Genomic DNA, 13,781 nt, shown 5'->3' on the forward strand with positions numbered 1-13,781 from the left:
ACTGAAGTACTTCTGGGAGTCCTAAAGGGATATTTCTTATATACACACAAGAAAGTCTACCTAGACTTTGTCCAAATGGACACAGGGTCCCCAGGCATTTATCATCTCATCCTGGCATCTCATTTCTACCATGTTCTGCTGAGTCCTCCATAGTCATGTAATGACAGGTACTCTAGAACTACCATAGTGCCTGAGTGCTCCATGTGCCCAGTTTAATTGAGTGAAATATTCATCCCTCCCATTCTGGGTCAAAAGTTATCATTACTGGACCCAAGTGGAAGTGCCTTTATTCTGTGTTACTTCAACACCATTGTGTAAACAGTTCTTTCTGTTCCTACCTAAAGCCTCTCGTTAAATGTGGTTCAAACTTAGTTCTCAGGGCCCAAGCTGAGGAACAAACTTCATACCATTCTCTTCATTGCCTTTTCTTTCTTTCTTTTTTTTTCTTTAAAGTCTTTAGAAACCTACAAGTAAAAACTTCGACTCATATGCTCCCTGTACACCCTCCCAATCCCCACTAAATGGAAACCAGATCATAAATGTTGTGGTCTAGGGGACTGCTGATTATTCTAAAACTAAAACCAGGATTACCAGAAAATTATTTCTACTACCTCTCCTCTATAAATCTTCAGAACAGTATAATTAGATTAAGTGGGGACATTGCAGGTACAAAGCTTAGCTCAGGGTTAAACACAGAATAAGCATTGAATAATTGTTAACTTTTAACTATAGCATATGTTAGATACAAAATATTCTAAAAATAAGAATATTAATCACACTCGTGTTGCCTAGAAAGGCTTCTACTAGTACCCAACTCCTGCCATACCAGATTCTTGGAAATGTTTCTCAGACTGAGTGATGCCTCGCACTCACTTATCATCAGTCTTTCTGTCCACGGGACTGTGCTTCACCTGGTTCCCCAAACTTGGAACCCTATAATGATTTCTGTATTTGTTTCGCTTTATAACAAATCCATACCAAATCTTACTGATACCTACAGCAGGAAGCATCTTGACCTTTCGTCTTCATTTTAATTTCTTCTTCTCTTACATGTTGAACCCTATGAAATTGTAGATTTTCACCACCAGCCTCCCCTCTTCTAATGGCAACAAATTGTAGAAAAACATAATGATAGTCTCACCAGTACTTAACGGTTTCCTTATCACATTTAGTATAAGATATGATTTTAAATAAGTGTTTTGATCTGCATTTTTCTTTTATTAAACTGTTTCTACTACCTCTTTGAAAATTTAATTATTTAATTTCGTTCAACCCAAACCTTTCTAAAGATTTTCTTGATTGCATTTAGCCCAACATGATCTTTAATTCTCTTTCTCATCTGAAATACCAGATAACATACCATCTTGCCGTATGTTACATATCAATGTTTCTTCTCCCATGAATTGAAACACAAGAGTGTTTCAAAGCTTATTGCAACAAACTCAAAAGAAGTGAAACTTTTATTTATTTTACATGAGTCCCACCATAAGCTCTAGCAGAGTGCTAAGTAGAGTCTGTGGTTAATGTCTTTTTATTGATGGATAGATTGAGGAACATAAAAAATCCAAAGATCAATACACAATTAAGCATTATCATCTTTATTAAGCATAGTACTGTGCTATTAAAAGGCTATAGAACCTCTTCAGTGCATGGTTGACTTCTCAGACTTAGATGCTATTTCTTTTATTAAAATATTTAGCATGGTATGCAAGTCAGGAAAAATAATTCCCAAATCTCTCCATGTGTAAATATAATTTGCATGGAGCCGGCTTTGGTGATTATCATCATATTTCTTATTAGATGCACTTTCTGATCACTTTAAAATACATTTTATTTTAGTTGTCCTGTTGGAAAATTTCCTAATTAGACTGATTTTCTTTAGTGGAAATTTTGACTACTATAAAATTCATAATAAACACTCAGAGAATATTTAACCCCAGGCCTAGTGTATAAGTTGTGACCTAGTACCAGCTTCTAAAGACCATTTTGTTTTATCACAAATCTCTAAGGCTATTTTTAATTTGAAGGTAGAAGGTAAAACAAAGAGAAGTTCCTGATTTGCTCTACAATATTTCTAGAGTTGGCAGAATGGCCCTCCAGTGAGGAGCCACCAGGGCCTGCCAATCTTAAAGTGGGTCTCAAGAGCTTATTGAAGTGCTGGCTTAAAGCTTTGAACATAATATTTATTACCACAGAGTGTCTTCTAACTGCACTTCAACTCTAATACTATATAATGCCAAGTTTCAACTGTAGGCTAGCTTGCTGCTATCATAGTGTCAGCATTTGTATATTTCTATTTGATTAACAATAACAGAAAATGTATGGTAGTAGTCAATTTCCATATAAGCCTTGGTTGCTCCTCATACCTGGACAATAACTAGGAGGCATTTATTGCTCATTCGTTTACCTGGACCCCATTTATGGTATTTATTTTCAAGGATGAATTGCTTTTGGTCATTGTTTTTAATCTATATCAAATACCCATGCCACTTCCATTTCAGGGTCAAAAAGAATCACTTATTTTTCCAGAATCTTTGACTGTTTTGAGATTTCCTACGGCAAGCATGTTTTTATACCCAAAAAATTTTCTGAATGGAGAGGACAGACATGATGTATGGCAGCCCATCCATTTACTTAGATGAATCTATATGCTAGGCTGCTTTAAAGAGCAACAAGATGATGGTGTGCAATCTAGCAAAAATATAAAGTATTAAATATTATTCAATGCTATTAACGTGCTATTTCAAGTAGTACAAAATATGAACCAAGTCTCAATTGTGTGCACACAATTAAGTGTGTATTTGTGTGTGTATATATGCACTTATGTAGGTTTTTTTTTTTTTTTTTTTTCCTTAACATGCAGTTGAGTTTCTTGGTTCATTCTTTATCTCAGGTTATGGACCAGAGACAAACCTTACTGTCTGATGGTCTTGTGTTATACTGCTTTCTAGGGGTATGGCTTTTGTCTCTGTTTCTAGAATGCCTTGGAAGAATATTGCCTTGAGAATGCTGCTCATAAGGTTTCTAAGTTTTCAGAATGCTTTCCTGATTGACTAAGTCAGTGACACACAAAATGAGACCAGACTTCTATAGTCACACTTATGACAAAAGGCATTTAGACTGAAATCCTGATGCTGTTGCCCTGTCATGAAAGCTACTGTTCATTTCAGTATCCCTACCACTGCCTACACTGTGAAAGTGCCCTGCTAGTTCAGCTGTGGGGTTTTGCCATTTCTGTAACCCTTCTCTTAAATTGAAAGCTAATGGGCACGACATGTCTTCGAGGAGAGACTGAACTAGATAGGCCTCGGGATATTCATGTCAACATTAAATGTGAAGGCTAGTGGGCACTTAAATGTTTCTAAATAAATTTACTTTTTACAATTTAACAAAACCTAAAAGATTTCTTACAATTTTAGAATCCATTCTTCAAATTGGGTGGTATTTATGGACAATAATTGGTGACTGTGGCTAAGACCTGTCCCTGTCTTATCATGATATGCAATGTCATGATTCTTGGTCTTTGCCTCCACACTTCTATACCTTTCAGCCTTCTTATTACCTCATGCTTCTCAGGTTGAAGTAAGGTGGTATGAGGAATGAATGCTAGACTGAGTAACTCCTAAAAATGAATGTTGTTGCTTCATATTTTACTCTCACAATTCTCTTTCATACGTTTGTAGTTGTTAGAATATTTTTAAGACTTTATGTAGCAAGATAATGTTTCACATGTGTATTTTACCCTCTATTTTCCTATATTGTATGATCATTTCCCCATTTCATCAGCTAGGTCTTTCACGTCATAGCTTCAAGAGAAATAACACCACCTCAGGAAGTAGAAGAAAGCTAGTTGGAAAATCCTGCCTTTGAGGTTCCAAAGGCTAGGCCTTAGAGGACTGAGATGAAATGCAAGGCAGGACCACCCATTCTGGACAGTACTTGATGTGAAAAAAGTGACTTGCCTTTTCCAGAGTTTGTGGGAAACAGGGGGAAGTAAAGGATGCTAAAAGTGAACGGATAGAGGTGCCTGAGGAAGGGAGCCCTGTGGCTTGATCTGTGGACTGAGCTCCAAGTTAAGGAGAGATGAGAGGAGTGTCCCTGGGAAGATAGTGGAATCTGATACTGGAGGGAAGCTCTGCTTTGCTTCCTGGATCGAGTTCCAGGAAAGTTGGTGAGATGCCAGAAATAACATGGCAGTACAGAGTATTGAGATAAGGGGAACCCAAAAGAACCTCACTGCCTTCCCTTGGCCAATGTGGTAAGACAGTAACATTTACATGGCTATCGAGGACCAGATCCAGAAGAACCCTCAAAGATGGAATTGAAAACTGACTCAGCATGGACAACGGATATGCAAACTGTATGAATGAGAGACGTGTGACAATGCTGGAAGTAAGAAATCCTTGCTTGCAGCCCTGGAAATCCCACAACCATCACACAGTCTTCCCTAAAGGTCTAGAAAAGCTTCTGAGAGTTTATACCTAGTCCATGGATGAAGGTGGAGAAAAATGAGGAGTCAACTGAGTTTAAACCTAGATAAGAGCATAGATTAAAAATTAAGCTAGGTTCTTGAAAAATAAATAATGCTATATTTGCTATCCATCTGCGGAGTTAGGTTGCAATCAATATCAGCTACATATATAAGAATTAATTTTTAAATAATCACATTTCTGTAGAATGCACAGTATCATTATTTAGGTGATATTTACACATGGGCAATGAAACGGAGAGGAAAAATCTATAGAAATAAGTTGACTATCTGCCATGGGTAAAATAGTGTACTAGGTGTCTCACAAATATTTAGTATTCTCATGAACCATACATATTATACACATTTCACAGGATAGAGAACCAAGGCACAAGGAGTGATTAAAGAGTGACAGAGCTAGGATTTAGTGTTATGCTCATATATATTTGAAGACCCTCAGCTCCTTTTTATTTACCACTTAACAAAGACAGGTTAATTGAAATAGTCAGATAATGGTAGGAGATTTAAAAAAAAAAAAACCCACTAGCTTTTTCTCCAATATCATGAAGAAAATTGCTGAGGTTTCCCACTTATCTTTACATGTACACATAAAATATATTGATATCTAAATAAAAAAAATTCTCCATTATCATATTAAGAAATTTCTTAACAGATCATTAAATCTTGCCTTTAAAAACTGACCACAACTTTTTGATTCTAAATGTATTTAAGAAGAGGATTAAATAATGGGCAGATTTTTTTTTTAAAAAAAGCTAATATGAAAATAATTACAGAAATGGCTTGCAATCTACATATTATTTTGTAATATATTTTGAGAGGCAAATACTGAACTCTGGGTTGCACATAGAATTTAAAACACAAAAGGAGGATGTGAAACTTAGAATTTAATTATTTGGATTTTACTCGGCTACTGCTTTTTAAACTGTAGGCTCTTACAATGGGTTATCAGGTCATTAGCATGAAGGAGATGTAAATTTCTTTCCACAGCTAATAAATTCTAGTTAACAATTAATAAAATAACTGAAAATAATGAAGGAGCTGGAAATCTCAGAAATCAGTGACACTTTGAAAATCTTGTTTACCAGAATTAGTGCTAGATCTAATGGAAACAAATTTGTTATTTACATAATCCAGAGGTGACAGATAACAACATGCAATTGTGAGTCAAGTAAGAAAAATTGTTACTTTAATCCAAAACATTCTACAAATCAATCAACACAACAAATTATCAGTGTGATAATATATTCAACACATTTGACATTTACATTAATTGGAGGTAATGAAGAAAATATTTTTTGTTGTTTGTTGGATGAAGTTAAATGGGCTGGAAATGCATATGAATAAAACATCATTATTCCTCTCACTGTACACCTGTTCAAATTTCTATTGACAATTTGATATTTTTATTAGAGCCCGAATGGAAAGACGGCAAGCACAAACGACAATTTTTCACACTCACAGGATAAAAGTAAACAAGCAGTGTTTTTGCCCAGCTCTCTTAAACCACAGCACTATGACAAGCGCTTAACTAGCCCCCAAACACTGCCACTTAGTCATGACTTCTGGTTTTATAAATTATTTACAGTTTGCTAGGTATGAGGCTGGTGGAAAATGCCTTTCTTAGCTGCTTGATTGACAGTATAATTATACTGTGTTTTTGTTTTAAGCACTGTTATGCAGAATTGTAATGCCATAAAAAGTAAATAGGAATTTTATGAGCTTTTAACTTTGACAAGGTCATGCTGAAGCGTACCAAAGAGATGTCATGAAAAGCCATAGCCGTTATTAGCTGTGTCCTATAAGTGCCATTGCACCTCGAAGCTCCATTTGGGTTAAAACATGTATTCACCACTATCCACCTCAGCAGAGGAACTGAGGGATGATGTAAACCACACAAGAAACAGTAACACTTAGTCTTTTAAAGTTTTCTTCCTCCTCTTTTAATGCAGCCTGGTTAACAGGTTGAATTTTATAAATGTAATAAAATGAGATACAAAAGCAGTATGAAGAGTTCTAGGTTTGATTTTATTTTGGTTATGTCTTATCATATCTAAGAGGGTTTTTTCTCTTTTTTCCCATTTGTTTTTCCTTACTGATTTTTTCTCTTCTATTCCTTTTTAATCTTAAGCATGCTAAGGTGGTGGCGGTGTTAGTGGTGGCAGTGCTGACAGTGGCAGCGGTGAACATCCACCATTGTTACAATGTCAGTGCCACTAGCCCCACAGCTATCAGCCTTGAGTTCTCATATGGTGTCCCACATTTGCCTCAGAATAAATGCTTACTCTTTTAAAAACTGCAGCGGGATCTTTAAAATAAATAGAACAGATGGGGTTTTAAGGTCTTTCCCAAAAGGCCCATAGACCATGCCAAATTCAGTTCATCTAACTTGGCAGTAAGGGAGTTCTGCGTCAACCCAGTTGGGATTTGAACCCTGGGTTCTAGCTGATTGCTTACACAAAAGTTGTTCTTCATGTAGAGTGGGGCCTGAAGGTTAGGTTGGATAAGGTCTTTTCTCTAACAAAATTATCTGCTTTTTCATGGCGTGTTTCTCAGCAATGTGGGTTTTGATCTTGTTTTCATCTCCTAATATTGTGATGATATCCAAAATCTTTGGAATTGGCCTCTTTTTCATTGTCCCAACAAGATGAATACATTAATATTTGTCTTATGCATCCTGTTCCAGCTTTGGTACTGTGACAATATATTTTTTCATTTCTCTCAAGTCGTTTATTCTTTGTGCTCAGTCTGCATGACCATTATAAGAAAATGAGAAAGGAGCACGGCATGATGATGGTGGTATTGGCAGGGCACAAATGTCACTTCAGACTTTCTTGTCAACCTGTATTCCAAATGCTGCCCATCTTGGCTGGGAATGAGTGATTGCCCAGCGGTGATTCTTTTGATCCATCATCTAGGAGTAAATTGTTCTGAATAATGACCTATTCCATCTTTCCCACTCAGAATATATATTACAAGATGCCTAGCAAAATACTATTTCAACTCAGTTGTAATTCAAGATCACCATAAATGCAAGGCAGAAGTCCTGGAGATTTGGGCCTCTTAAATGTGAAACATGGCTATGAGTCAGATTCAAGCTTCTGACAATTGTCTGGGTCCATTTGCTTTCAAAATTCTGGTGGAAAGGAAATCTGTATAGTAATTGCAATAGAAATATCATGGGAAAACATTATGTGTGTGTGTGTTGTGGGGTTAATTTTACTTTTGCAACATTTCAGTTTGAAAGTGTAAACAGAAATTTGTTTCCTATGTACTGGTACAAGACAGTATAATAATTTGATTACTTGTGAAACTAAATTTTCTCCTCCTCATATGCTTGAGTGAATTAATTTCAGTTATTCTTTGTCTCTGCAGTATAAAGAAGGAGAGATAAATTACCACTTCTCTCATGTGGTCTTGCGAGAAGCACACAAGTCTCATCTGCTATTCCTAACTCATCCTGGAGGATGTTTACAAAGGGGTCCTTTAGATGCAGTGGGAAAGTGCCTACAGAAAGATGAAAGGTTTCTAACTTTGAGATCGTACCTGTGATGGTGTCAGTTTATAGACTTTTCTGTAAATACAAGAATAGGTTTGACTCTCTTGTTTTATACAAAATTATAAATATGTGTGTGTTTGTATAAGTACACGTAAATCTATATGTGTGTGTGTATATATATATAACATGAACACATACAAATATATCATAAATATTTATCTCATGGTTATATTTATATGTATATAATTCGAACTTGCTGATACTGAGTTACATGTTAAATGTGCTAAGAAACATTATTTTCATAGGTTCTAATGTAATCATTTCTGGAAAGTTATAAATTATTCAAAATGTATCTGTCATGTAACAATATATTCAAGAGAGGGACATCTGTAAGTTAACAGTCCTCATTCCTTCCTTGCATATATGGATTTACCTATGGAATAGCACAGATCTTTGTGTGACACTTAAATTGTCTAATTTCCCCCTATTGGACAAATGTACACGGGGAAACCCTTTCAGATATTTTATGCAATCGAATGGCTTAAATATATGCCAAGTGTCGGCAACATTGAACTTAGTTCACAACTGGGCAGTGGCAATACATTTATGTGGTCAGGATCATGAGTTAGTTTTCTTACCTGTCCTTTTAACCATCACACCTAAACTCCTTTAGTTAAAAAAATCACTCATGTTTTGATTAACTGGTTTAGTCTTCCTGTAAATGTAGCAAAGATTATGAGGAATGATTCAAAAGTCACCTTGAGAAAAGCTGAATAATGACCATCTGCATACTTAAGGTTTTATCTCTAAGCTCTGCCTGTATACTCCCTTGCTAAAGGGTTTTGACTAATTAAAATTTGTTCTCAAAAAAGAAAATAAAATCACTGAGAGTGGATGAATTGCAATGTCATCAAACTCACGTCAACTGAGTTCTATAAATAAGATATATTTTTGGTAAACACTTTTTCTCAGGTCAAACGTAAAAGCTGGAACATCTTCACTTGAGGTACATGTTAATTAACATGTATTTGCAGAATGCCTACTTTGCTAGCTCTTTATATAAATACAATACAGAAAAATAGGTATGAATCCTATCTCATGAAGTTGTAGCAATGTACCACAAACAGCAATCAGTATTCCAAACTGTTTTTTTGTTTTTTTTTTTGTTTTTTTCTTGAGACAGAGTCTTGCTCTGTCACCCAGGCTGGAGTGCAGTGGCAAGATCTCAGCTTACCGTAACCTTTGCCTCCTTGGTTCAAGCAATGCCTCAGCCTCCCAAGTAGCTGGGTTTACAGGTGTGCACCACCATGCCTGACTAATTTTTCTATTTTTAGTAGAGACTGGGTTTTGCCATGTTGGCCAGACTGGTTTTGAACTCCTGACCTCAGGGGATATGCCTACCTTGTCCTTCCTAAGTGCTAGGATTACAGTTGTGAGCCACTGTGGCCAACCTGATAGGCCCCAGTGTGTGATGTTCTTCTCCCTGTGTCCATGTGTTCTCATTGTTCACCTCCCACTTATGAGTGAGAACATGCAGTGTTTGATATTCCGTTCCTATGTTAGTTTGCTGAAAATGATGGCTTCCAGCTTCATCCATGTCCCTGCAAAGGACATGAACTTATTCTTTTATATGGCTGCATAGTACATGGTGTGTATGTGCCACATTTTCTTTATCTAGTCTATCATTGATGGGCATTTGGGTTGGTTCCAAGTCTTTGCTATTGTGAGTAGTGCTGCAGCAAACACACATGTGCATGTGTCTTTATAGTAGCATGATTTATAATCCTTTGGGTATATACCCAGTAATGGGATTGCTGGGTCAAATGGTGTTTCTGGTTCTAGATCCTTGAGGAATCACTACACTGTCTTCCACAGCGGTTGACCTAATTTACACTCCCACCAACAGTGTAAAAGCATTCCCATTTCTCCACAGCCTTGCCAGCATCCATTGTTTCCTGACTTTTTAATAATTGCCATTTCTAATTGGCATGAGGTGGTATCTCATTGTGATTTTGATTTACATTTTTCCAATGACCAGTGATGATAAGCTTTTTTTTTTTTAATATGTTTGTTGGCCACATAAATGTTTTCTTTTGAAAATAAGACATTTCCTGTTCATATCCTTCACCCACTTTTTGATGGTTTTTTTTGTTTGTTTGTTTTTTGTTTTTTTTTTCCTGTAAATTTGTTTAAGTTCCTTGTAGATTTTGGATGTTAGACCTTTGACAGATGGGTAGATTCCAAAAATTTTCTCCTATTCTGTAGGTTGCCTGTTCACTCTGATGATAGTTTCTTTTGCTGTGCAGAGGCTCTTTAGTTTGATTAGATCCCATTTGTCAATTCTGGTTTTTGTTGCAATTGCTTTTGGTGTTTTAGTCATGAAGTTTTTGGAGCTTGATATTTTTATTAACACTAATGATCACTATATATTTGCTTTTAGAAGGTGTTATCAGTGAGGTTTCCAAAAAATTTTAAAAATTACTAGCTCCTATTACCATCATAAGATGGTAAAGTGGACTTTAGCTATGTTTAGTCTAGTTGCTCACATTGCCTTTTAACTGTGCCTTTCTCCATGTGTCAACTTCAGGCTCAGAATGGCTTTCTTAATACCATCAAGCAATGGCTACACCAGTTTCACATGTTTGTTCTTAAACCGCTCTGTGAAGAACAAAAAAAAAAAATGAGTCTTCTTTTATTCCTCAAATTGATGAAAATTTCTGTACTTCACTCTATTAAGAGCAGTTTAGGTGACATGCCCATTGCAGAAGCCATGTTTGAGCAAGGGACATGGAACTCTATTACTGAAATTATAGTAACCAGGGCTACCTGGAGCCAGAGCTGGGCTCTGGCACGCCCTCCAAACTGATGCTGCTACATGATATAGCAGTGGTAAAATAGATTCTGAGGAGACAACCCTGGTGTTCAATATGGAAGAAAATACTGAGATAGAAATTTAAATCATTTCCTTAAGCTAGAATATAGTATTAACTCTAACCTTTGCCAAGATGTTGCTATTCTTTCTCTGGCATATTTTTTCCTCAAATTGGATGAATCAAAAAGAATATTATCACTAATTAAGGAAGAAAAATTATGATGTTCCAGTTCTTCTGCATCATAGAAGCTGTGGGTCATTTAATTTCATTGCAGCTATCACAAAGTGGCAGAACAGGTGAATATTAAATGCAATTACATTTACTTATAGGGCACATATATGATCAGAGTCTACTTGTCTTACAACCCAGAGTGCAGGTGACGATGTCATGAATTTTGTAAAAGTCAGCATGAAGGACATAGAAAGGAGTTTAGCTAAATGTGGATCACATATGTACACAGAATGTGATGCTGAGTTAAAGGAAATGATGGCAAAATTCAAGCTGGTGTGACTGGATGACACACTGTACAGAGGTGAGTCATTTTATGCTGAATAGCAATGTTCCAGAAACAATCAGTGAATTTCAAATCAGTACCTTTAGCTTCTGCCAAAGAAGGAACAATGAGAAGTCGCCGAGCATTTTAGGTGGGAGGTTTAACTTCCTTGTGGCATTCAGTGCCACCACACAGTACTACAGGACAGGGGAACTACTCAGAGGATTGGAGACAATATTGCACCTAAGTTCTACTTAAGAAAAGGAAATTAAAAATCCCTAAGGAAGAAATTCTAGGCTGTGTGAATCACTGCAGCGTTTTATATAAAATAGAAACTTCTTAAGCATGATGGTTAAGGGATTGGGTTTTGGAGTTGGTTCTGACATGAACAGCTGAATTCCTTATCTATAGAATAGGGATGAAAATATAATTTACCCCTGAGTATTGCTGTGAGAGACAAATGAGATAACACTCATGTTGGAGCATGTCACCAGATCAAATACAGAAAGGAAATAGTTCTTTTTTTTTTTTTTTTTTTTTTTTTCAGATGGAGTCTCAGTCTGTCGCCCAGGCTGGAGTGCAGTGGCATGATCTCGGCTCACTGCAACCTCTGCCTCCTGGGTTCGAGTGATTCTCCTGCCTCAGCCTCCCAAGTAGCTGGGATTACAGTCACCTGCTACTGCACCCAGCTAATTTTTGTATTTTTAGTAGAGACGTGGTTTTACCATGTTGGCCAGGCTGGTCTCGAACTCCTGACCTCCAAATGATCCACCCCTCCTGGCCTCCCAAAGTGCTGGGATTACAGGAGTGAGCCACCACACCTGGCCTGCCAATAGGTACTTTTAAAGTAATTTTCTTATTGTTACTCCCTTTTTATGGCTGTTGTGTCATTTATACTATTAAAAGTAGTATAGAGTCCATGGTGGTGTGAAAGGATGGAACTCAAAAGTTCCTTTTCTCCAAACTGACTCCCCCATCTCAATCAGGTTTTAAACAATCTTGTGGGTCTGAGTGTGATGCTTAGGGATTGATGCCTGCCTCCCCTCAGAAGATGAAAACTTGGGCCTCCAGCAGCCAGGCAGGTACAGTAAATGAATGAATCATTCTATTTACACTGGTGATTGGGAGACTGTGTGCCCATTTAAAGGTGGGCAGGCTCTAGCAAGCCTTATTCTCAGTTGGTATGGTGAGAATAAGAACCCAGAATTGCCAGATCTTCCAGTTTTTCAAGACAAGCTAGAAATTTTTTTTAATGTAAAATGTCCTCATTTAAATAAAAAGAAAATAGATGATGTCAAATAACAACAGCGTGCAAGCCGGATGTGGCTTGTGGGATCCCAGTTTTCTCTATCCATTCTTTGGGAACTGTATAATAGTGAGATTCAGATCTGTTTTATCAGGGTTCTTCCCTGTAATATCTACCTTAAAGTTCATGCTGACCCTTCTTATGCTTTTTTTTTTTTTTTTTTTTTTTTTTTTTTTGAGACAGTGCTTCACTCTGTTGCCCAGGCTGGAGTCCAGTGGCACGATCTCGGCTCACTGCAACCTCCACCTCCCAGGTTCAAGCGATTCCGCTGCCTCCGCTTCCTGAGGAGCTGGGATTACAGGCATGTGCCACCATGCCCAGCCACTTTTTGTATTTTTAGTAGAGCAGGGTTTCACCTGTTGGCCAGGCTGGTTTTGAACTCCTGACCTCAAATAATCCACCTGCCTTAGCCTCCCAAAGTGCTGGGACTACAGGTATCAGCCACCATGTCCAGCCTTGTCATCCTCTTCTTAACCTAAAGCTCAACCTGTGCATTTTGACTTGCAAGTTTTTGGTCATCAAAATGACTGACTCTTTCAAAAACTTTCCAATTTATGTCTTCTAATTGTTGGCTAAGAATAGGAGTGAAAAACTAAAATACTTCCAGAAGCAAGGCATTTAAAGCTAATATTTCAAGTTCTCCAAATGTAAAAGACTTATAAAAGGAGCGGTAGAGTCTGTGAGGTGTGCAGTGGTGTAGACCTCCCCTTAGAGGAGAGTGACATATTTATTCTCCAAGCCAGAACACTTTGAAAATAAAGAGTGTTATTAATAATTACGCCATATTAATAGGTGCAAAAAGGGACTGTCCTGGGCAAACTTGAGTGCACAATCATCCCAAGAGGTAATAACCACTCAGGTTTAGAAACTTCTCACATGGTGTCTTCAAGAACCCCTGGTTCATAAAGAGAAGCCAGGAATGTGCATTTCGTGGCATACCCTCTAATTCTAAAACATTTCATGAGGTTTTAATTAATTTATATTTAAAATTCAAAAATACACAACCAAACCCACTGCCCAGCTATACCTGTCAGCCAGATCCCACCTTCTGTCCTGTAGTTTACAACCTTAATACTTCACATTATAGGTTATATCATCTTTTTTTAATCCCCGTATGTGTGTGT

Source organism: Chlorocebus sabaeus, chromosome 23, assembly GCF_047675955.1.
Source record: "Chlorocebus sabaeus isolate Y175 chromosome 23, mChlSab1.0.hap1, whole genome shotgun sequence".
Lineage (NCBI taxonomy): Eukaryota > Metazoa > Chordata > Mammalia > Primates > Cercopithecidae > Chlorocebus > Chlorocebus sabaeus.